This window comes from Periplaneta americana, chromosome 9, assembly GCF_040183065.1.
Source record: "Periplaneta americana isolate PAMFEO1 chromosome 9, P.americana_PAMFEO1_priV1, whole genome shotgun sequence".
NCBI lineage: Eukaryota > Metazoa > Arthropoda > Insecta > Blattodea > Blattidae > Periplaneta > Periplaneta americana.
The window spans coordinates 159,231,502-159,255,694 of record NC_091125.1 but is presented as its reverse complement, the minus strand read 5'-3'; the positions used below and the strand labels follow the sequence as shown (position 1 = coordinate 159,255,694).

The 24,193-nt window shown below is 35.6% G+C and overlaps 1 protein-coding gene across 7 annotated transcripts in view; it reads right to left on the bottom strand.

The window, feature by feature from the left end:
- The window catches only part of LOC138706662 (homeotic protein spalt-major-like), a 769,782-nt gene that overhangs the window by 110,318 nt on the left and 635,271 nt on the right, over window positions 1-24,193 (bottom strand). The window lies entirely within an intron of this gene.

The following is a 24,193-nucleotide window of genomic DNA, read 5'->3' as shown; positions in this document are numbered from 1 at the left end:
ACATAACTTACTGATGTTATTTCGGAGACATTTGTGGAATAAATACGTTTAGATGTGGGTTTTGTGAATTCGTACTTTTTACAGAATTACGGTCGTAAGTTTGTAGCTCTGGGCACGTCTGCCTCTTAATTGGTAATTGTATCTTATTTGCACACTTATTGCACTGCCATTCCAGTGCGTCGCACTTTCGTTGTATTGGAATTACGATCTGAAATCGATTGCAAATCATTTAATAATACCAGCACTGCTGCAGAAGCCGATATCATGCCATTAAATAAAAAGCGCGGGTATTAAAAATTCAGCCTTAGCGAAAAGATGAAATTTATGTCTTTGCATAGGGGTCAGAGCTGCTTGGATAGCACACAAGGTGGCTTAAGGACGTGGGTGGCCGGATTCGTTACTAGGGCAGAAACAGATCTGTTCCTGGAAAACGTAGGCCAATTCCAGAATTCAGCTAAAATGCTACTTTTCTCAAAACCCGTTCACGAAAGACCTCAATGATGTCACACCTTTAAGTGTAACTCATTGTCTTGATTCATCACTCTAAAGCAGTGGCGTATACTGGTTAAAGGGTTTGGGCTACCGCTGACCCTATTATTACACAAAATATATCTAACAATTACTTTAATTTTAATTACTATGGTAAAACTAATAATACAAAATTATTACATTATGTTATATTATAAACTTCTTCTTTTGTAATTTCCTTGGGCTACCGCCGGTAGCCCCGGTAGCCCGCAAAATACGCCCCTGCTCTAAAGCAGCGTTTCTCAAACTTTTCTGAAGTGGGGACCATCTTTTTAAGTCAGAACAGTTCAGCGGACCACCTTACTCCTGTTCCCTTCTCTTGTAGCATATTTTAATATCAATGTACTTACATTTTAATGTAGAAATAATTAATTAAAATTAATTTAATTCAATTAATTTTATATTAGTATTAACTAATTAAGTTAATGTTAATAGAAGAAAATTTCTTATTTCGTCATTTGCAAAAAGAGAAATAAAAAATATTAATGCACAAACATGCCCAATTTTCAACAAGTGAGGCGTTCAGAAGTCAACATGATTAACTCCTTTTCCAAAGATTTTGAGATATTCAAGGTTAAAGTTGAATACACACAATTGATTCTGTGTTGTAGTCAAGAATAATAATAATAATAATAATAATAATAATAATAATAATAATAATAATGATTTATTTTAGCTGGCAGAGTTAAGGCCGTAAGGCCTTCTCTTCCACTCAACCAGCAAAAAGTGTATATACATATGCATGAACTTACAAAGAATCCAACAATTTGATTTAGATGAGAGTTACATGTATACAAAAGTTATTTACAAATTAAACAACAAAATACTATGAACTATTAATTAAACACTGAAATAAACTGTGTAGCAGAATTAAACTAAAATACATGGAATGTTAATATATTTCAAATAATATTAGATAATAGAAAGAGATTATTACGAGACAATTAAAATACTGTACTGTACTGTACTGTATTCTGTGGGTTTTTTTACTGAACTATGGAGTTAATCACATTGAGCACTAAAAATATGGTCAATTTAATACATTGCCAACTTAGAAACTGTAAAATAACCAAATGTGGAGTTAATCATGTTGACTTCTGAACGCCTCAAGTAAAGATGCAATTTTGCATGCCCTATTATTGGTGTACGACGTACAGTACGTGACCATTTCAATGTGCAGACTGGGTGTCGGCAAATTATTAAGAAAGTAATAAATACATGAAAAGGTTCGGTACTTTGGTCCTGTTATGAATTCGGGTGGTCCCTAGCTGAGTTACAGGCACGGCACCAGATGTGCAGGGAAAAGATAGCAAGAAACACCACGTTCATAGTGCTTTAAATCCCTCTTTTGTTGCTGAGAGTAGAGTGGGAATTCAATAGACGGGTACAGTAAATAAATTTCATAAAATGTTAGTACTAGGAGAAAAAGTGAAAGGCGATTGCCATGTATCATTTATAAACTCTGAGATTTTCAGCTATACTGTGATACGCAATTCATTTGAATTTTATTTTTTCTTCTGCCTTTTTTGAAGGACCACAAGGGCAGACCTCGAGGACCACAGGTGGTCCGCGGACCACAGTTTGAGAAACGCTGCTCTAAAGGACTCTATTCAATTTAGTTCCTTCTTTATGGCATAAGAAATTTTAACCTTTACATCAGAATTTTCTGGATACTGTATCTGTTTAGTTGTTTGTATTAAAACAAACTTACCGTTATATTAAGAACGTTTTCTTCAAGAAAGACCTAACATATCTCAGTTGCTTAAATTTTAATAGGTATTGTACCTAGGTCTGTATGACAACACAACTGTTATGTGCTCCTTGTGCTACCTGACTTTGACTAGGCCTACATGCTGTTAATTAGCAGTTAAGAGTACACCGAAGTGAATTTTTTAAATTTTAAAATATTGTACTCGTATTTTTCATTTTTTTTTTGCATATAAATAATACCTGTAAATACATAAATTTTCAGCTCAGTTGGAGAATATTTTGTACATTGTTAACGTGTTTCATGAAGTATTAACTTAATTTATATATATTTTTTAACTCTTCATATAAAATCATTTTTAAATCTGAGATTTTAATATTAAGTTTGACATGTCGTCGTTGATAGACTAATAATTTACATGGAAATTTTTAACTGTGCGCATTAGTTTTGTCTAAAAATATTTCTGCACAATCGTTTCTTTTTTTTTTTTTTGCTATATTTACAGCTATTGCTGTTAGACCTTCAGAGTTACAACTCCCACACTGAAACTTGTTGCTAGGGAAACCATTCTTAACATGAAACTATACTGAAATAGATCCATTACAGTACACTTATTGTTACTTAGTTACCATTACAGTGCAGTTTTGTGAAGGCTATGGAATAATATTGCTCTAAATTTTAATGCAAAATATAATGTATTTGCAATTTTAAAAATATGATCGTGCAAAAAATGTTGTACAATACACGTTTGTAAAGTACATCACAAAATCTCGGAAATTGAAAAACTCTCTCTGCTCGTTTTTCAAACTTTTCCTTTGCTCTTTCTGGGGGTGCTAGAGAGTTCTTATATTAAAAAAAATCAATATGTATCTTTGTTCTAGTAATAATTTATTATTATTATTATTATTATTATTATTATTATTACTATTATGTAAAAAGTACTTCCCAACTTTGTATAGCAACATAGGCTACTTTTACATTACTGTAGCTGAAATTCAAAAAAGAGAGAGAGAGGGAGGGAGGGAGGAAGGGAGAGAGAGAGAGAGAGAGAGAGAGAGAGAGAGAGAGAGAGAGAGAGAAAGAAAGAAAGAATTGCCATGACTTTACAAAGAATTTTTTTAAATTACTTTTGAAATCCGACTGAGATATCAATGCGAAATTTCATACAGTATAGATCAGGCCTGCAGAACTCGCAGCCTCAGTCCACTTCTATTGGTGTTGATCGACTTCCGCCGCGAGAATGAATGTTGATGCAACCGAGCGTAACTAGAACGCCGTGACCGAACAGGTAGAAAAGGTGGGTGGGGTAAGAAAGGGGAGGAAAGCAGTCGCTCTGAGGAGCTGCAGTTCTGGTATAGATTGAGAGAGATATGAAAAAAAATTCATGCAACTGGCTCAATATTTGCTGAAGGAGATAGACTTTGGACAAAAATACAAAAACTAAAAACCGAGAAAGTGGAGTGGAGTTACACAGTAGATACTGCATGGGAGTTAAAGCTCGCATTCATTTAAAATGGCTGCTAAATTAAACGTTTTAATTCTCTGTAATTTTGTGAAAAACATCTAGATATTTTTAAAAGTAAAAAAAAAAAAAAGTTGTAGATACTTTTCGTGAAAAAGTCATTATTTCAATCAGACTCTATCCTCGATTAATTGAACATAATTAAAATAATTGTTAGGAGGATGATGATGATGATGATTATTATTATTATGATGACTTCAACGGTGAAATGAAGCCTTACCACGTAAAAGAGAGAAAATTATTGTGTGCGTCAGTTTCTACGTATACTGCCCATTTAATTAGTTTTTGGCAAAAACGGTTTCCATAGGAACAGGTTTAACATGCCTTCCGATCCGTCTGTTCTATGTCAGATATAGAAATAAAATTTGTGCGAGATCGTGCGTATTTGCTTGGTTTCCGCACAAAACCAATCCGCGGAAAGTCTGAAATTCCACATTCAGTATTCCCAACCTAATACACATAATAATTTCCCTCTTCTTACCGCTTAAGTGACATATTGATTTTACTGCTTTAGGCTTTTAACATATTTTTAGAGACGTTCAATATAGTGATAATTAAAAATTGGAAACTTACCACTGCAATTTCACCTAAATTGCACTGTTAATTATTGTTTTTAATTATTTGCAAAAATTAAGTAAACTCTACAACTCCACTAAAGTTACTGCATTCGTGATGCAAGTAACATTAAGGAAGCCGTGAAAAAATCAACAAGATTCCAGATGCCGATGTTATTACTGCAATATGTTATATAAATAATATTGTTAAAATATTAAAATGAAAAATAAATCATTACATAATCTTACCGTTTGTTTTAAGTTCGCATTTATAGACTGGGGGGGGGGGGAGACAGACTTATATCACGGCCTGCTGGAGTATAGTAAACACATTTTAAAGCAACAATGTTGAAGATAGATATTTTTGTTTTGCAAATTTGCCGTCATTGAACAGAAACCAAGATGGAGATTTCATTGCAACTAATTAGAAATTCCTCTTTCAGGTATGTAATAAACGATCTTCGCACAAAATAATATACGATACACGAGCGGTATGTTTTCTTTCAATTCTCGGAAATTAAAAAAGCTCAACTACGTTTCGCTTTTTCAAACTTTTCCTCGAACATAAAAACTTCAACATACCGCTCTTGTAACGCATATTACTATTATGTACCTTACGTTATAGTAGGCCACAATACTCACCGTTTGTCGAGGCTTGACTTGGGAAGGAGGCGAACAGACGGACAGACGTGACTGCGTGCGTGCGTGCGTGAGTGAGTGTGTGCGGTACGGTGTCTGGCTGAAGCCCTTTGCGGCGCAGTTGAAGTGTAAAATTGAATATTCCTTTCTCAAATACTATTGAGGAAGCTCGCTATGGAATGCACTTGAGGGTTTGGCGGAAGATTCCATCTTAAAATATAACAATTGTTATTGCGTTGCGTGGGCAGCCGCCATTGTACTGTGCTTCTCTCCTCCACCCTCACCGGCAAAAATGTCGTTCTTTATGGTGCTGCAACTACAATAACCAAAACTAGTTTATTTCCAAACCAATTCTCGCTCTAAGGTAATACGGATTTTACAACGTGTTTCTCTCTTTGAATAACACTGATGTGTGGTTTGGTTAGTGAAGGAATTTTTTAAATCAAGGTAAATGTTGACCTTTTCAATTGTTGCTGTACACTGACATTCAAAGATATCTGATTCTACTAATCGATAGTGATCGATAATTTGTTGGTATAAGTGTGGCTTCTGTAGTTATTACTTCTTAGCTTCTCGTTTTCAACATTTGTCCTCATATCACAAAATAAATACTCGCTCACAACACCATATCACACTCTCTGTTCCTAAACACAGAACATCCTTCTACTCTTCATCTTTCACCGTCTCTGCAGCTCATCTCTGGAACTCTCTACCACAACATGTCAGAGACTGTCGGACATTGTCTAGTTTCAAAAATAAACTAAAATTGCAATTTTTCAATGTTGATTCCTTTCAGTTATAAGCCCTTTTCTCTGCGATAGTTTTGTAAAAATATATAAATATCTTTTTTACTTCCTTTCCTTTTTTTTGTTCTCTTGATCACCAGATGAATTTATTATCATAGCCTTTTTATTGTGAATTTTATTTAATTTCCGTATTTCTTTTCTTTTTTTATTATTATTTTATTACATTCCATTTTGATATATTCTTCCTTACGTTTTTCCATATTAACCATTTGTACTAAATGAGTTGCTTTCACTATATTTCAATGTATTTTACGTTCTTTTTTTTCTATTATGGCATCATTTTCATGTTGTTTAGTGTCGATTTATTATGCTATTATCATTATTTTTTTGTAATATGTTAGTATTCTGTCCTTTAACTTTTTAGTTTCATAGTTTCATTTTGGAGATGCCGATAAGCTCACTGTATTATAATATCAATTTTTGTTCTCCACCTGTGCTTATCTTAATATTTGGATTTATATGAACGTTTTCGACACTCGGTGTGTGTCATCTTCAGATATGGGGTCTATGTCATTGTGTGTTGTGAAGACCTAGCTTCTTAATTATGTTGTGGGTTGTTCACTTGTGTATGACCTTTCATGATTTCTTAATTTAGCTAAAATTACTATAAGCAGTGTGTGGTTGGTTGTTATGATTCTGTTAAATTCTATCTTTTGAAAACCCATACAGGACAATAGAAAATTATGTTAAAACCATTATTACACATAAATATAAACAAGTAAAATATATACACTATAAAACACTGTATACACTATATCACTTTTATCACATATATGGTTGGCTGTGTTGGCCTGTTATATCGTTAAAAAATGGGGTTGTTTTTACTGTTCTTGGTAAAAACTGTCTTTTTGACGCACTTTCACTGATTTTCCATAGTATTGTATGTTGGAGTTTTTGATGTTGTTCAAGTTGACTACTGTAAATCGTGGATGCTGTTATTGAGTACTTAGACGTATATAATACAAGCTATTTTCTGTTGAGTCCGCTGTCTAGTATGGCCATGCATGTGATTTTAGCTGATGTTGGAGTGTTCCTATGTGGTGCATGGCTGAGACTTTTTGTTACATTTTTCACTGATTGTATACTTTGTGACCTGGTAGAGTGTAAGAGAAGGCCCTATGGCCTTAGCTCTGCCAGTATAAATAAAGAATTATTGTTATATTATTATTATTATTATTATTATTATTATTATTGTTATTATTATTATTATGGCGAAGATAATAGACAGTTTTGGGCAATCGTTCATAAATATAGAATTCAATTTTTCATCCCACTCTACTGATTGTAAAACAACACTGGGTTTAGCTAGAAACCGCCGATATTGTCCATTATGAGAATAAATTAGCTATGTTCAATCTACATAACCATTTCCCTAACACACTTTTAACAGCCCCCCATAATGTTTCCACCTATTGAGAACTGGCGAAAGTGCTTCAAAGCTTGCCAGTTTTTTTATATCTTTGGTTCTGACTTCTCCCGTGGTTGGAAAGTTCGCTTACACGATCATAAAATCATAAGCCAGATGTCTTTGAACGCCAGTGAACAACGGATGATTCACTGATATATCTGAACTGCGAATGTTATCAGTATCGATCACATGGTGGGTGATAATAGGAGAGCAGAAATAAACTAGCAAGATAGGCCTACACCCGAAATTTGATCTGAACAAATGTAACTTTTAGTTCTGCAATAGTAATATGCGTTACAAGAGCGGTATGTTGAAGTTTTCATGTTCGAGGAAAAGTTTGAAAAAGCGAAACGTAGTTGAGCTCTTTTAATTTCCGAGAATTGAAAGAAAACATACCGCTCGTGTATCGTACATTATTTTGTGCTAAGATCGTTTATTACATACCTGAAAGAGGAATTTCTAATTAGTTGCAATGAAATCTCCATCTTGGTTTCTGTTCAATGACGGCAAATTTGTAAAACAAAAATATCTATCTTCAACATTGTTGCTTTAAAATGTTTTGTGTGCTTACTATACTTCAGTAAGCCGTGATATACGTCTGTCTTTTTTTTTCCCCCAGTCCATAAATGCGAACTTAAAACAAACGGTAAGTTTATGTAATGATTTATTTTCCATTTGAAGCGTTTCCCACATAACTCAAAAACTATCCAACATTCTTTGATTAACTTTTGTGTATGTATTTATGCGTGTCATATCTACAATATGATGCAAGATTACTTCTCTACCTTTCATAGATTGTCTGATAAAAAATAAATTCATTTAAAAATGGTCAAATATAAGTACTTTCGTATAACACAAAATGAAAAAAATATATATTTATTAAGGAATGTAGTTGAAAGAGCATGATATTTTGAACATAAATTTCAGCAATAAGATAAAAGTGAGAGAACATGACAAATTTAACAAGTTTATGAGTTATGAGGGAAACGCTTCATCACTGCACAGTGAACTGCCACCGTTATAAATTTTGAAAAAAAAAAAAAATATATATATATACAAATAATTTTTAAATCGTAAAAATATTTTTTTCATATAGCAGAAGAACAGTGTTTTACACATACCTATTTTCATTATTGTACAAGATAGGCCTACAGTAATGGAGGAAAAAAAATGTTGAATATTTCCCAAAATTTTACTGTTATAAGCTGTACCTAGCTGTAGGCAGTGTTTCTTCTTAGCCAGTGACCCAGCCTATTTATTTTTCTCTTTCTGATCAGTTTCAGTATTAATCTTTCTTCACCCACTCTTTCTAGCACAGCTTCATTTATTATTATTATTATTATTATTATTATTAATATTATTATTATTATTATTATTAATATTATTATTATTATTATTATTATTATTATTATTATTATTATTGTTTTTATCAGCTGATAAACCTTTTTTTAGGCATGAGGTAGCGTGATGGTTAAGGCGTTGTGCTACAAAGTAGAAGAAAGCGGGCTCGATTCCCGATATGGTCATGGATTGTCTCCATTGACGTAATCATTCGGCTGCATTGTTTCTCTGAGTTTCAGGGAGTTTTCCTTGGAGATAAAGGCGACTAGCATGTATAACTGACATCCCCACTACTGCTAACATCATTTGTCCGAAAAGATGGAAGCCTTAACCTCACTTCCCTGCGGGCCTCCATGAACTGTAAAATATGGATAAAGTTTAAATTGTGTTTAGGGTGCAATGTATGTCGGTTTAGTCGTAAAGTAAAATAGATCTATGGCGGGCATGGAAATGCTATAATTTGACATATTAGCGAATGTAGAGCAATAGAGATAAAAATCGCTTGTATGAAGTATTGATTGTTTATTCTGAGTTAATTTATTTATAGGGATGATAATTGAGAGCTGAATTTAGTTCTCCGTTTTGTTTTACCTGCCTGATTGTCAACAAAAGTATAATTAATTATTCTGAATATTGAATGCTGTAATTATTTGACGATGGACAAACTAATCCGATTTAAATGTGAAGTTAACATTAAATATAGCATAAACGTTCTCTCTAAATAAAAGAACATATATCACAGTTTGCTATTTTCATCGATAACCTAAATGCATAGGATTGAAAAACTGAGCATAGCACATTAAAAGTACAGTGGATTCCGCTTAATAGGACCATGCTTTTTGGTGTAATAATGCGGATGGTCCTCTTAACCGAAATTAGGTGCATATTATCGACGTGTATTGTATTTGTCCGTCTAAGCTTGGTCCTAATACGCTACTTTATTGGACCAAAACGCATGGTTCAACTAGGCCCTATTAAACGGAGTCCACTGTAGCTACAACTTTCTAAAAATTTGTATTTATACTGACAGAGTTAAGGCCATAGGACCTTCTCTTACACTCTACCAGGTCAAAAAGTATACAAGCAGTTAAAATTTAACAAAAACTTAAAGAACAGCATACTAACATATTACAATAATAATAATAATAATAATAATAATAATAATAATAATAATAATAATAATAATAAAAAGGTAAAGGTAAAGGTATCCCCGTAACATGCCATGAAGGCACTTGGGGGGCATGGAGGTAGAGCCCCATGCTTTCCATGACCTCGGCACTAGAATGAGGTGATGTGGTCGGCACCACGCTCTGACCGCCTTTTACCCCCGGGAAAGACCCGGTACTCAATTTTATAGGAGGCTGAGTGAACCTCGGGGCCGTTCTGAAAGTTTGGCAACGAGAAAAAATCCTGTCACCACCTGGGATCGAACCCCGGACCTTCCAGTCCGTAGCCAGCTGCTCTACCAACTGAGCTACTCGGCCGCCAATAATAATAATAATAATAATAATAATAATAATAATAATAATAATAATAATAATAATAATAAAAATAATAATAATAATAATAATAAAATCGACAATAAACAACATGAAAATAACACCATAATAGAAAAAAAGAAAGTAAAATACATTGGAATATAGTGAAAGCAACTCATTTAGTACAAATGGTTAATATGGAAAAACGTAAGGAAGAATATATCAAAATGGAATGTAATAAAATAATAATAAGAAATAAAAGAAATACGAAAATTAAATAAAATTCACGATAAAAATGCTATGATAATAAATTCACCGGCTGATAAAGAGAACAAAAAGAGGAAAGGAAGGGAAAAAAAATATACAGCCTATATTTTTACAAAACTATGGCAGAGAAAAGGGCTTATAACTGAAAGGAATCTAATTCAAAAAGTGCAATTTTAATTTATTTTTGAAACTAGACAATGTCCGACAGTCTCTGACATGTTGTGGTAGAGAGTTCCAGAGATGAGCTGCAGAGACGGTGAAAGATGAAGAGTAGAAGGATGTTCTGTGTTTAGGAATGGAGAGTGTGATATGGTGTTGTGAGCGAATATCTATTTCGTGATATGAGGACAAATGTCGAAAACGAGAAGCTAAGTAGCTGGGGTTAGAGGTTTGAAGAATATTGAAGAGTAAAGTGAGAGGGTGAATAGTTCTTCGCTCTTTGAGACGGACTCAGGACAGCATGGTTTATTTGGAAATGAAGTATTTTCTTACACTTTCTGTGTATTGTAGGTACTTTGATTAGGCGTGATGGAAGACATAATGTAACATTTCTATATATATTTATTTAATTATCAGAATTATCATGAAATTTACGTCAAATATTAGAAGTGGGGTGCGATAGCGTTTCATCGTCACTGTTCCTGTGACAGCTCTGAAAAATCGCTGTGACAGATAATAGCGATTTTGTCACATTGTGATTTTTGTGTTCGGATGATTCTTGGCGATTGTGAATATTTCTCATCACGAGCCGACAAATGTTTACGCTTGTCGCTCTTCTACAAATTGATATACTGGACCCATGTCTTATATCAACAATATTAATTAGTGCGGCGAGTTTAAAACAAGTACGCTCTGAGCTGTGTTATCGCGATGAGTGGGCGCGAATATTCGCCCAATAATATTTACGAATGGTTAGATGAATCAATAATTCGTGGAAGAGTATGGTGAGTGCCTTGTAGCTTGAGTATCAAGGACGTTAACCTTTTGAGTGTGACGAAAATTAATTAGATCCCAGTTATGTTGTCCTTCAAGTTAATCTTCCGACTTGCAGTCGTCTGAACTCTGGAGCTATCACATACACGTCTACGTCATCGCTATGAGTCACTTATCCGGTCGGAGATGGCGATTTCTAAGAGATGTGATTTTGGAACTGTAGTCACAGAAGGGACCAGTGACAAACCAGTCACAATGACAAAATCACAGGTCTCCAAATCAAATCCCACCACTGTTAAATATGCCTAAAGGGGAAAATATTCGTGAAATGAAGGAATAAATTCATTATTTGGTGATATTTTAGGTTTAATTTGTACTTAATCAATAAAAGAAATGCTTCTCTCTTCTTAACATATAAAATAAACTGTCTAGCTTTTATTAATCAGTTAATCTTTTAGTAGTTTGATTTTTATTGTATCTGTAAATTTAATATTAATTGTAATTATAATTGTAATTATATTCTTAATATTGTAGTTGTAATCCCCTGGTAGAGGGGAAGAGAAGGCCTGATGGCCTTATCTCTACCAGATTAAATAAATAAATAAATAAATAAATATTTTCCATTTCTGTCGTGATTTGAATCGCTTTAGGCTATAATAATTGAAAAGCGGAGTTATACCTTACAAGTGCAGGTTTCTGAAACATGGTCTTCGTGGGACACCTGGTATAACTGTCATTCGTACGGAAATGAAGGATATCTTTACATCTGCTGTTATTGTATTATGGGTATATGTTGCACGATGTAATGGAATATTCCTCAGTCCTCAATTAAGGGAGTTTGTGTGGGCAGCTTGTTTAGGAAGCCTTGTAAAAAGTATATATTTCCGATTATTTCCGTCAGCCAGAGACATGAAACTTGATAGGTTACGAATACTACGCACTTCCGGAGAAGAGGCAGACTGTCTGATGATATGCACGGCTACGGCTTCCCCGAGCGAGAGAGACGGCGCGCACCCAATTGCCACAGAAATTTGAGAGGAGAGAGGGAGAGCGAAAATCGTGAAACCTAGCAAAACGAAATAATATGACCGAGCACTCATTATCGCAGTTCGTCTTGCTAATCAGTGTTACCAACATTCTCATTTCTTCATTGTGTTATCGAACTGCAATTTACCGACGCCCTTTGAAAGAGAAACAAACGCAACGGGCGTTTCTCGGGGGAAGTGCTTGGGCGTGGTTTGAATCCTGCTTGAATTGATTACATTTTGGGTTTTCTTTTCCTTCGAGATTTCATACATACATATATATATATATACATACATAGGTAATACATACATACATACATACATACATACATACATACTGTACATACATACATAGGTAATACATACATACTGTACATACATACATACATAGGTAATACGTACATACACATACATACACATACATACATACATACATACATACATACATACATACATACATACATACATACGGATGGACTTTACTAATAGACGGTAGTATATTATACACACTATTTAAAGGGTGTAATTCATATTTTGTTATTTGAAGTTTGTATCAGTAAAGAAGTGTGTTGTGTCAGTGAAGTGTGTTGTGTAAGTGAAGTATGTTTCTGTCAGTGAAGCTTTTGTAGTTTATAGTGGCAGTGCAAAGTATTTGAACAGAGAAATGTTTTTGAAGTGTTAGTGAAATCAGGATAGAATCAGTGAAATGTGTCGTAGTTCCAGTGCAGTGAGTGAGTTGTGAGCGAAATGAGTGTAGTGCTGAAAGGTAGTTGTGCCGGTATGAACATATCATACTCGTGGGTTTTAGTTCGAACTTAGGGTTAAGATACAAATTAGATTTACTTTAAATGTTATTTTAAGTGATCGTTCTTCATTTAATTTAGGATGCTCCCTGTTATTATTATTATTATTATTATTATTATTATTATTATTATTATTATTATTATTATTACGTATTAGTATTTATTATTACGTTATTATTATTATTATTATTATTATTATTAATTATTATTTATTATTTAGCTCAGTTGGTAGAGCAGCTGGCTACATACTGGAAGGTCCGGGGTTCGAGTCCAGGTGGTGACAGGATTTTTCTCGTTGCCAAACTTTCAGAACGGCCCCGAGGTTCACTCAGCCTCCTATAAAATTGAGTATCGGGTCTTTCCCGGGGGTAAAAGCGGTCAGAACGTGGTGCCGACCACACCACCTCATTCTAGTGTCGAGGTCATGGAAGGCATGGGGCTCTACCTCCATGCCCCCCCCAAGTGCCTTCATGGCATGTTACGGGGATACCTTTACCTTTACCTTTTATTAATTATTATTAGTATTGTTATTATTAATTTATTATTAATTGTATTTTTATTGTGTTTATTATTAATTGTCATTATTGAGTGTAATTAGTTACTACTGCCACCGGGTATATACCCATTTGCAGTGTGAATAAATACAGGGTGTCCGGGAAAGACCTGACGAAAAGCAAATAACTATATCTCTGAAACTATTGCATTTCTTGTTGTGATGTTTTCACAGTTACAAAGAGAATCACAATAACTTTTAATGTACCTCTATATGAGCACCATTTGTGGCCCGGGCTGTGTCCAGGCGATACTCAATCTCCTGCTACACACGCGAAAGTATCTCCGGTGTGACTAGTCCTACTGCTTCGTAGATTCGACCACATAATTCTGCAATCGGTCACAGGAGTGCGATACGCTTTGTTCTTCACAAAACCCAACAGAAATAAATCCAATGGGATCATGTCCGGCGACCGTGGTGGCCATGGTATAGGTCCGCCTCTCCCAATCCAACGGTCAGGGAGGGTGTCTTCGAGGAAAGAGCGCACATAGTTAGCATAGTGTTTTCTCCTCGCGCAATGGTAAGCGCACGCGCGTAACATGCTGCTAGGTAACAAAACTTATTGAGTTTCTCTTTCTAATTGTGAAAACATTGAGGTAATAACTGTAATAGTTTCAGATATATAATTACTTCTATTTCGTCAGGTCTTTCCCGGACACCCTGTACATACATACATGCATATATACATACACATATACATGCACACATACATGCATACATACATACATACATACATACATACATACGAGTACATACATACTTCTGTATTTACACACACGGATCCATACATAGCCTACACAAATGTAGGCTGTACGTACCTATAGTAACAAATACATGCATACATACGCACATATACATATTTGGTATAACGTCGTACACATACTGTAGAATAGTTCTAACAGGTTACTTGCAATCTCTCGGTTGATGAAAAGATTTGGTGATTCAAGACTGTGGCTACATTTTCGCTCATTTTATGTGCTGATGTGGCAGATGGAATATTTTGCGATCTATGTTACACTGAACATTCTCCACCATCGCCACTTTCTATACATAAATTTCCTGGAGTTGATGTCTTCTTCTTCATGACGCTTGACATCTGCCAATACGTCAGTAAAAACAGCGCTACTTCCTCTGCATCTGCCCCTGCAGGAGTGGCACTGTTAGTATAAAATTATATTTTGATTTAGGAAAACAAGACAGGCTACGGGGGTTAGAAGCAGGAAGTAAAGGCTAAATATTCGGAAAGAATCTTTAACATATATACACACGGGGATGACAAGTTTCAGACACCCCTCCGCAGGGGGTTGTTAGTATGCGCGTGCTGGGCTAGTATTTCCTACTTTCTGGAAAATGGGGTTGCCTTGCCATTCATAAAACCATATGTGTATACTTCTGAGGGTAAGGAAGGGGGATTCTGTCAGCTCGTCTGGATCGTGTGCAACAAGACGGAAGTTCTATCGACACGTAATTTTTACCCTACTTCTTATGAAAATCCCCTTAGGAGAAGGAATTCCACCCCTATTTAGGCACGCGCCGGGCTGTTCTTCCTCATTTTAGAATTCCTCCGGCTATGATTTAATAGTGGCAGCTCGAGGTTCGAACGTCTTTCCAGGAATTTAAGCACAGGGAGATGTCGCGTGCGGGTGTTTTATTGTTGCCCATTTGTCTGTCGTTTTCCCCCCGGAGCCGTTATTTCTCTTCGGCAATAAATACGTCAATTATCCCCTGTCGTGTCTATTTTAGCAGACACAGGCGTGAGGATAGTATTCTGATTCCTTTGTTTTTCAATAAATACGATTTACCAAATAATGCTTGGCAAAGTCAAGAGATTATTAACAAAAAATCAAGACTTAAATTCCATAAGGATATGGCAGTTCCAATTGTATTGCATAAAAATGAACTAGAGACACCGAAAATGGAAAAAAATAAAATTAATACCATATTTATAATAATAATAATAATAATAATAATAATAATAATAATAATAATAATAATAATAATAATAATAATTTATTTTAGCTGGCAGAGTTAAGGCCGTAAGGCCTTCTCTTCCACTCAACCAGCAAAATGTGTATATAGGCCCTACATATGCATGAACTTACAAAGAATTGATTGAGATGAGAGTTACATGTATACAAGAGTTATTTACGAATTAAACAACAAAATACTATGAACTATTAATTAAACACTGAAAATAAACTGTGTAACAGAATTAAACTAAAATACATAGAATGTTAATATATTTCAAATGATATTAGTTAATATAAAGAGATTATTATGAGACAATTTTGAAAATACAGCACAATCAGGATGATGTCTAAAGAAAAAAGTAACAGTGTAGTCAGTGATAGTTTAAACCAGTATGATTGGAGTGAAATGCTAATAAGGTTATCTTTTAAGCTGTTCTTAAAGGTGTTTGTTGTCGTGCAGCCCCTAATACTTTGTGATAAGAAATTCCATTGACGCGAGGTGGATACTGTAAAAGATGATGAATAACAAGATGTTCTATGAAGAGGTATATTTATCGTGCCACAGATAAGTGATCTGGTATTTACGTCGGGGTTAGGGTATAGATAAGAGAAACGAGACGAAAGGTAATTTGGTGTTGAGGTGTGCAGAATTCGAAAGAGTAAAGACAAAGAGTGTAAAGTTCTGCGTTCTTTAAGTCGGAGCCACGAAAGACTTGCGAAGGACGGTGATATATGATCATATCGTCGGATGTTGCACACGTATCTGACGCACATATTCTGAGCTCGCTGTAACTTGACTGACAGTTCAGAACTTAGGTCACTTAACAAAACGTCACAATAATCGAAGTGCGGCATTACTAGGGTTTGTACTAGGGTAAGTTTTAGTTGCTGGGGCAAGAAGTTTCTCAAGCGACTCAAACAGTGAATGGAGGAACAGATTTTTTTTATCGTTTCTTTAACTTGAAAATTCCAACTTAGATTATTATCAAAAAAGAAGCCAAGATTTTTTACGACAGAAGCCAAGATTTTTTACGACAGAAGATTTTTTACTCGAGTAATCCCCCACCCTCCAAGATTTTGGGACATGCTTTTCAGAATTTTATTTTCTTCGCTTAATTTCTCCCTCTTACTTTAACTCTGGATTGCTCACCCTGTTTTGGACATCATTACTGCTCACCTGGAGCATGTTGTCACGCTACAACTTTTCTCTCCTCCCTCGCTCCACTACAAATAATTTAAACTTTTATTGTCTTTGGATAGCCCAAGCAATTATTAGATTATTAGGCTAAACTACAGAAGAAAATGGAGTCATCTGGGGTTAAAGAAATTTGGACACCCCATTTCCCATCAAGAGAGTATTTTGTGAAAGTTCCAAGGATCGAATAAGTAAGCATGGGAGTCCAAGGTCTTTATTCATCACTTCTATAATGAAAAACACTGATTCCTTTTACAACAAGTAAGATTATTTGGATTTGTTGTCTGTTGAAAGTAATGCAGTATAAAATACATGTGTGTTTATTTTCTCTATGCAGTTAAGAAATTAATTCGTCCACACCTGTGGAGTAACGGTCAGCGCGTCTGACCGCGAAACCAGGTGGCCCGGGTTCGATTCCCAGTCGGGGCATGTTACCTGGTTGAGTTTTTTTCCGGGGCTTTCCCTCAACCCAATAGGTACGAGCAAATGCTGGGTAACTTTCGGTGCTGGACCCCGGACTCATTTCACCGGCATTATCACCATCTTATTCAGACGCTAAATAACCTAAGATGTTGATAAAGAGTGGTAAAATAACCTACTAAAAAAATAATTCTGATAGAAATATTTTACGAGTGAAGTTCAGTACTATGATCTGAGATTACTCAAGGTCAAACTAAAGGCATTTGAACTGACATACAGCGATACGAAGGAAAGCTGCAAAGTTATACATAATTTTGCAGTGTAGGCTTTCACGGCCGGAGTCTATAGATCTAGATTCATTTTCCGGGCTGAGAGGCCGTGGTCTATTGGTTGGTTTTATACCAGACGTTTCGTCTGCAACTGCGGCAGACATCTTCAGTGGAGTGGTATCCGAGGTCGCAAGACTCAGTTGCCTCAGGTACGCCGAGAAGAGTCTTGCGACCTCGGATACCACTCCACTGAAGATGTCTGCCGCAGTTGCAGACGAAACGTCTGGTATAAAACCAACCAATAGACCACGGCCTCTCAGCCCGGAAAATGAATCTAGATTTATACATAATTACTGAAATTGTATTTATATTTATAGCTGTTTAGTATTAAACATTGATTTAACTCAACACCAAATTACCTCTCAACACCAAATTACCTTTCGTCTCGTTTCTCTTATCTATACTCTAACCACGACGTAAATACCAGATCACTTATCTGTGGCACGATAAATATACCTCTTCATAGAACATCTTGTTATTCCTCATCTTTTACAATATCCACCTCGCGTCAATGGAATTCCTTGTCACAAAGTATTAGGGGCTGCAAGACAACAAACACCTTTAAGAACAGCTTAAAAGATAACCTTATTAGCATTTCACTCCTATCATACTGATTTAAAATATTACTGACTACACTGTTGCTTTTTTTCTTTAGACATCATCCTGATTGTGCTGCATTTTCAAAATTGTCTCATAAAATCTCTTTCTATTATCTAATATCATTTGAAATATATTAACATTCTATGTATTTTAGTTTAATTCTGCTACACAGTTTATTTTCAGTGTTTAATTAATAGTTCATAGTATTTTGTTGTTTAATTCGTAAATAACTCTTGTATACATGTAACTCTCATCTAAATCAAATTGTTGAATTCTTTGTAAGTTCATGCATATGTATATACACTTTTTGCTGGTTGAGTGGAAGAGAAGGCCTTACGGCCTTAACTCTGCCAGCTAAAATAAATCATTATTATTATTATTATTATTATTATTATTATTATTATTATTATTAATTAGTACCGGTACATCAATTGTTTGATGGTAAGTGGCTTGTCGCCCCCCCCCATTCGGTATCACCGAATCTTGTACACTTTACCTTGAAACCATTTATGAAATTAAATATCAGATAAAGGAGTGAAATTTTTTCTCCTTGCCTTTCCCTTTATTTTCCTGTCTTCCCCTTGTTTCTATTCTGTCTCCCTTGTTAACCTTGTCTTTTTTCCTTGTATTCCCTTTATTCTCCTTGTATCCCTCTCGTTTTCATATAATCTCCATGTGATCCTCTTCTTTTCTCCTTGTATTCCCCTAGTTCTTCTTGTATTTCCATTGTTCTCCTTGCCTTCCCCTTGTTTTCCTTTCATTATCCTTATTTTCCTTGCCTTGCTTTTTTTCTCCTTGTATTCCCCCCTGTCTCCTTGTTATCCTTCTGTTCTCTTTATCGTCATAGTTTTCTCCTTGTGTTCACCTTTTTCGCCTTGTTCCCCTTACCTTTCCTTTTATCTCCTTGTCTTGCATTTATTTCATAGTGTCCCCCTTGTTCTCCTTACATCCCCCTTGTTCTCCCTGTATTCCTCTTGTTATTCTTGTCTTTTTCTCTCCTTGTGTAACTCCCTTTCTCATGGATTCTTCTTGTGATCTTCTTCTTTTATCCTTGTATTCCTCTAGTTCTTCTAGTACTTCTATTGTTCTCTTTGTCTTACAATTTTTTGTTTTTATTCTCCTTATTCCCCTTGCCTACCTCATTTTGTCCTTGTATTTCTCTTTTTCTCCTTATCTTCTCGTTATCCTTGTACCCTCGTTGCTCTCCTTTTCATTTCTCGCACCACTCACACGTATTTTTAAGTAAAGATTAGCAGCATAATAAAACTATGCAATTGTCTATTTTTCACCTATAAATGCATCATCTTCAACTCGGATTGAACCCATGTAGGCCTACTCTTAATCCGGAGGCAAGTAGCTACTGTGAACTCAAGACCACCGAGCATGACGTCGTCCTCGAAATTAAGCCGAGAGCAAGAGTCCCGCTTCCGCCCCGAGCTCCGGACTTGCAATTAAGATTTTCCAGTATGTAGCCTGTCACCTCCATGTGTCTGTGTAATGACAGAAATAAAAATGGGGAAGGACTGACAATCTACTATACTAATAATAAATCTGTAGCCAAAATTTTTCTGGTAATTTTCGATTTTCCAAAAATAATTGGCGTTAACATGTATAATTAACCATCCTGAAACCGAAAATCGCTTTTTTTGACATTTTTGTTTGTATGTCTGTCTGTCTGGATGTTTGTTACCTTTTCACGCGATAATGGCTGAACCGATTTGTATGAAAATTGGAATATAAATTAAGTTCGTTGTAACTTAGATTTTAGGCTATATGACATTCAAAATACTTTATTTAAAAGGGGGGTTATAAGGGGGCCTGAATTAAATAAATCGAAATATATCGCTTATTAATGATTTTTATGAAAAATATTACATAACAAAAGTTTCTTTAAAAATAATTTCCGATAAGTTTTATTATATACAAAATTTTGAGGACTGATATTTAATGAGATAAATGACTTTTAAAATTACAATAAGAACGCCATCTAAGGCGCTGTACTGAAATAAAAACAAATGACTTCGTCTATAAGAGGCCTTGGACAACAACAATCGAAAGCTATTAAACATAGCGTACAGAGAATGTTTCTATGTTTGTATGAAGTGATATCGGAAGCTAATTAATTGTTTAATTATTATTTCACCATTGGAAAGTGTAGTTTCTCTAGATGGACATAATTCTACAATGTTATTACAGTAACTTCTGAAACATATAGCAAGTAATATAAAGTATACATATTAAAACTAAATGATATGCCAATCTTCATTAAACTATGGTTGCATGTAATAACAATTAAGAAAAATGTTGAAGGAATTGTCATTGCACTAAATGATTGCTCTCTGGACCAAAATGACCGAATTTTAATTATTTAAATACAATTTAAATTAAGTAACATATTAAACGATTTATCCTTCTATCAAACACGAATGTTCCTTGGATCAAACGTCCTATTTTAATTATGTAATTACTTTATATTTATTTCTAACAGGTGCAGCGGAGCGCACGGGTACGGCTGGTATTGTAATATGCGGTGAAGCTGAGAAAAGATACAATTTAGTTGAACGCATGTGTGCTCTGTACTTAACGCAGAATTCTGATGCATATCGAGGCACGCTGAACATTAAAGCGTTAATGACATCTGAGAAGAGCCAACTTATTTAGCCGTAACTCTGTTTCCTCTTTCTTTTTTTTTCTTTTTTCTCCTCCACAAAGCCAGACACTTGGAGAATGTTAGGAAGGGATCTGAAAAAGGGATGAATATACAAGAAAAATATATTCAAGAGGCTAGGAGGGGCGGAAGGATGGAGGAGCAGAAAAATCTCGTGAGACGCCACAAATGCGGAAATATTTCCCCTCTAACACCTTGTCTGTCAGCTGGATACGGAAGGGGAGGCGATGACGTCAAGACGTCTCATGGAATGCAATATATACACTGAAGAGACATCTGCCAGAAACTTGTTATCGGAGATTCATATCGCTCTTTTCACTATATGATTATTTTTTAAATCCTTCCCCGCCTTGAAGATGGGATTCTCCGCCCCCTATTCCAAAGTATGATTACTTTCTCTTTCTTTCAAAATGCATTACCGTTTCCATGGAGACTGTATCCATGGAACCTATCTCATAGATATCTTATTAAAACTGGACTCTCTACTATATCCGAACTGTATATTTATATTACGGAGTGCTTTGCACTGGGATTTTGGGTTCGGAAATCGCACCAGAAAAAAAAAAATGTTATTATATTAATTCCCCTGGAGAGATTTGATTAGGAATTTTTCCATTGCTGTAAAGTATGAGACAGTCATCATCTTTAGTGATCTGGTGTTCGCATCCTCGCCACTGGATCCTAGATTCTTAGGTTCGAATTCAGACGAATGCGATGTTTTGTGAAGCCGGTAAAAGAGACTTGGCTAACTTCTTTCGGAATGCCCACATGCATTTACGTCACGTAAAAGAATCTGTCAGTGAGTGAGAGAATTTCAATACAATTTGACGGAGCATTCATCACCAATGTAAAAATTAACTCTGGAGATATCACAATAGCCCGTGCCAATGGCCTGAGTGCGAATGGACTTGTCTCACTACAAATCTGTAATTAGCTTATGGTAGTGAACTGACAGGCAGGCCAAGAACGACTTTCATTTTCAGTATCAAGAGTGTTGAAAACTTGAACTTGCAAAGAAGTACTGAAATACAGTAGGTTATTTTCTACATCTTAATACTTCTTCTCTACTTCGTGCAGTGAGAAAGTGAACACAACATTTAGACGGTTGTATCTATTTCCATCTTTATCCACCAATACTATTGTCGTCGGTATAATCGTCATTATCATCTGCATAATCGTCATTGTCGTCTGCATAATCGTTAATGTCATCTGCATGATCGTCAATGTCGTCTGCATAATCGTCATTATAGGCTGCATAATCGTCATTGTCGTCTGCATAATCGTCAATGTCGTCTGCATAATCGTCAATGTCGTCTGCATAATCGTCATTGTCGTCTGCATAATCCTCAATGCCGTCTGTATAATCGTCATTGTCACATCTGCATAATCGTCAATGTCGTCTGCATGATCGTCATTACAGTCTGCATAATCGTCATTGTCATCTGCATAATCGTCATTGTCGTCGGTGTAATCGTCATTGTCAGTATATCGTCATTGTCGTCGGTGTAATCGTCATTGTCGTCGGTATATCGTCAATGTCGTCTGCATAATCGTCATTGTCAACTGCATAATCGTTAATGTCATCTGCATAATCGTCATTGTTATCTGCATAATCGTCATTGTCGTCTGCATAATCGTCATTGTCGTCTGCATAATCGTCAATGTCGTCTGCATAATCGTCATTGTCATCTGCATAATCGTCAATGTCGTCTGCATGATCGTCATTGTCGTCTGCATAATCGTCAATGTCGTCTGCATAATCGTCATTGTTATCTGCATAATCGTCATTGTCGTCTGCATAATCGTCAATGTCGTCTGCATAATCGTCATTGTCATCTGCATAATCGTCAATGTCGTCTGCATGATCGTCATTATAGTCTGCATAATCGTCATTGTCATCTGCATAATCGTCATTGTCGTCGGTGTAATCGTCATTGTCAGTATATCGTCATTGTCGTCGGTGTAATCATCATTGTCGTCGGTATATCGTCAATGTCGTCTGCATAATCGTCATTGTCATCTGCATAATCGTTAATTTCATCTGCATGATCGTCAATGTCGTCTGCATAATCGTCATTATAGTCTGCATGATCGTCAATGTCGTCTGCATAATCGTCATTGTCATCTGCATAATCGTCAATGTCGTCTGCATAATCGTCATTGTCGTCTGCATAATCGTCAATGTCGTCTGCATAATCGTCATTGTTATCTGCATAATCGTCATTGTCGTCTGCATAATCGTCAATGTCGTCTGCATAATCGTCATTGTCATCTGCATAATCGTCAATGTCGTCTGCATAATCGTCATTATAGTCTGCATAATCGTCATTGTCATCTGCATAATCGTCATTGTCGTCGGTGTAATCGTCATTGTCAGTATATCGTCATTGTCGTCGGTGTAATCGTCATTGTCGTCGGTATATCGTCAATGTCGTCTGCATAATCGTCATTGTCATCTGCATAATCGTTAATGTCACCTGCATGATCGTCAATGTCGTCTGCATAATCGTCATTATAGTCTGCATGATCGTCAATGTCGTCTGCATAATCGTCATTGTCATCTGCATAATCGTCAATGTCGTCTGCATAATCGTCATTATAGTCTGCATAATCGTCACTGTCATCTGCATAATCGTCATTGTCGTCTGCATAATCCTCAATGCCGTCTGCATAATCGTCATTCTCACATCTGCATAATCGTCAATGTCGTCTGCATGATCGTCATTATAGTCTGCATAATCGTCATTGTCATCTGTATAATCGTCATTGTCGTCTGCATAATCGTAAATGTCGTCTATATCATCGCCATTGCATAATCGTCACAATCTTCTGCACCAACGCCTTTGTCATCGGTATAATAATTGTCATAGTCGTTTGCATAATTGTCATTTTATCGACATGATTGTCATTATCTGCACCAACAACGTAGTCGTCGGTATAATCATCATTGTCGCATGCACCAACACTATCGTCGTCTGCATAATCTTCGTTGTCTTTGGCATCATCCCCATTGTTGTCTGTAAATCCCGTTACTGTTGTCGCATTATCGTCACTGGAATATAGCACGAAATGTTCCGATCTATTAGTACTTTAATAATCTTTCTAATTTTCGATAGTAAATGTATATTATGCGTCACACCTTACACTACCAGTGTGGCAGAATGTTGCAACTTAGGAGTCACACAGCGTAACTATTTTAGATGACAATCTGCTACGTATGAACTTCATGTTATCAGTATTGAACACTTGTGAGGAATTCTCCATTTTTGCCAATTTAATAATTCAGCATTACAAAGACGTTCGATGACAGAAAGTGTATACTATATTTTTTGGTCTATAGGTTCTGTTGATGAAGGAAAATGTCACGGAGAATCATATCAGGCACGTGTGTTTCAAATGCTACTGAACTACAAGTTTTATGCCACTTTTGGGAGCTGGTGTATCTT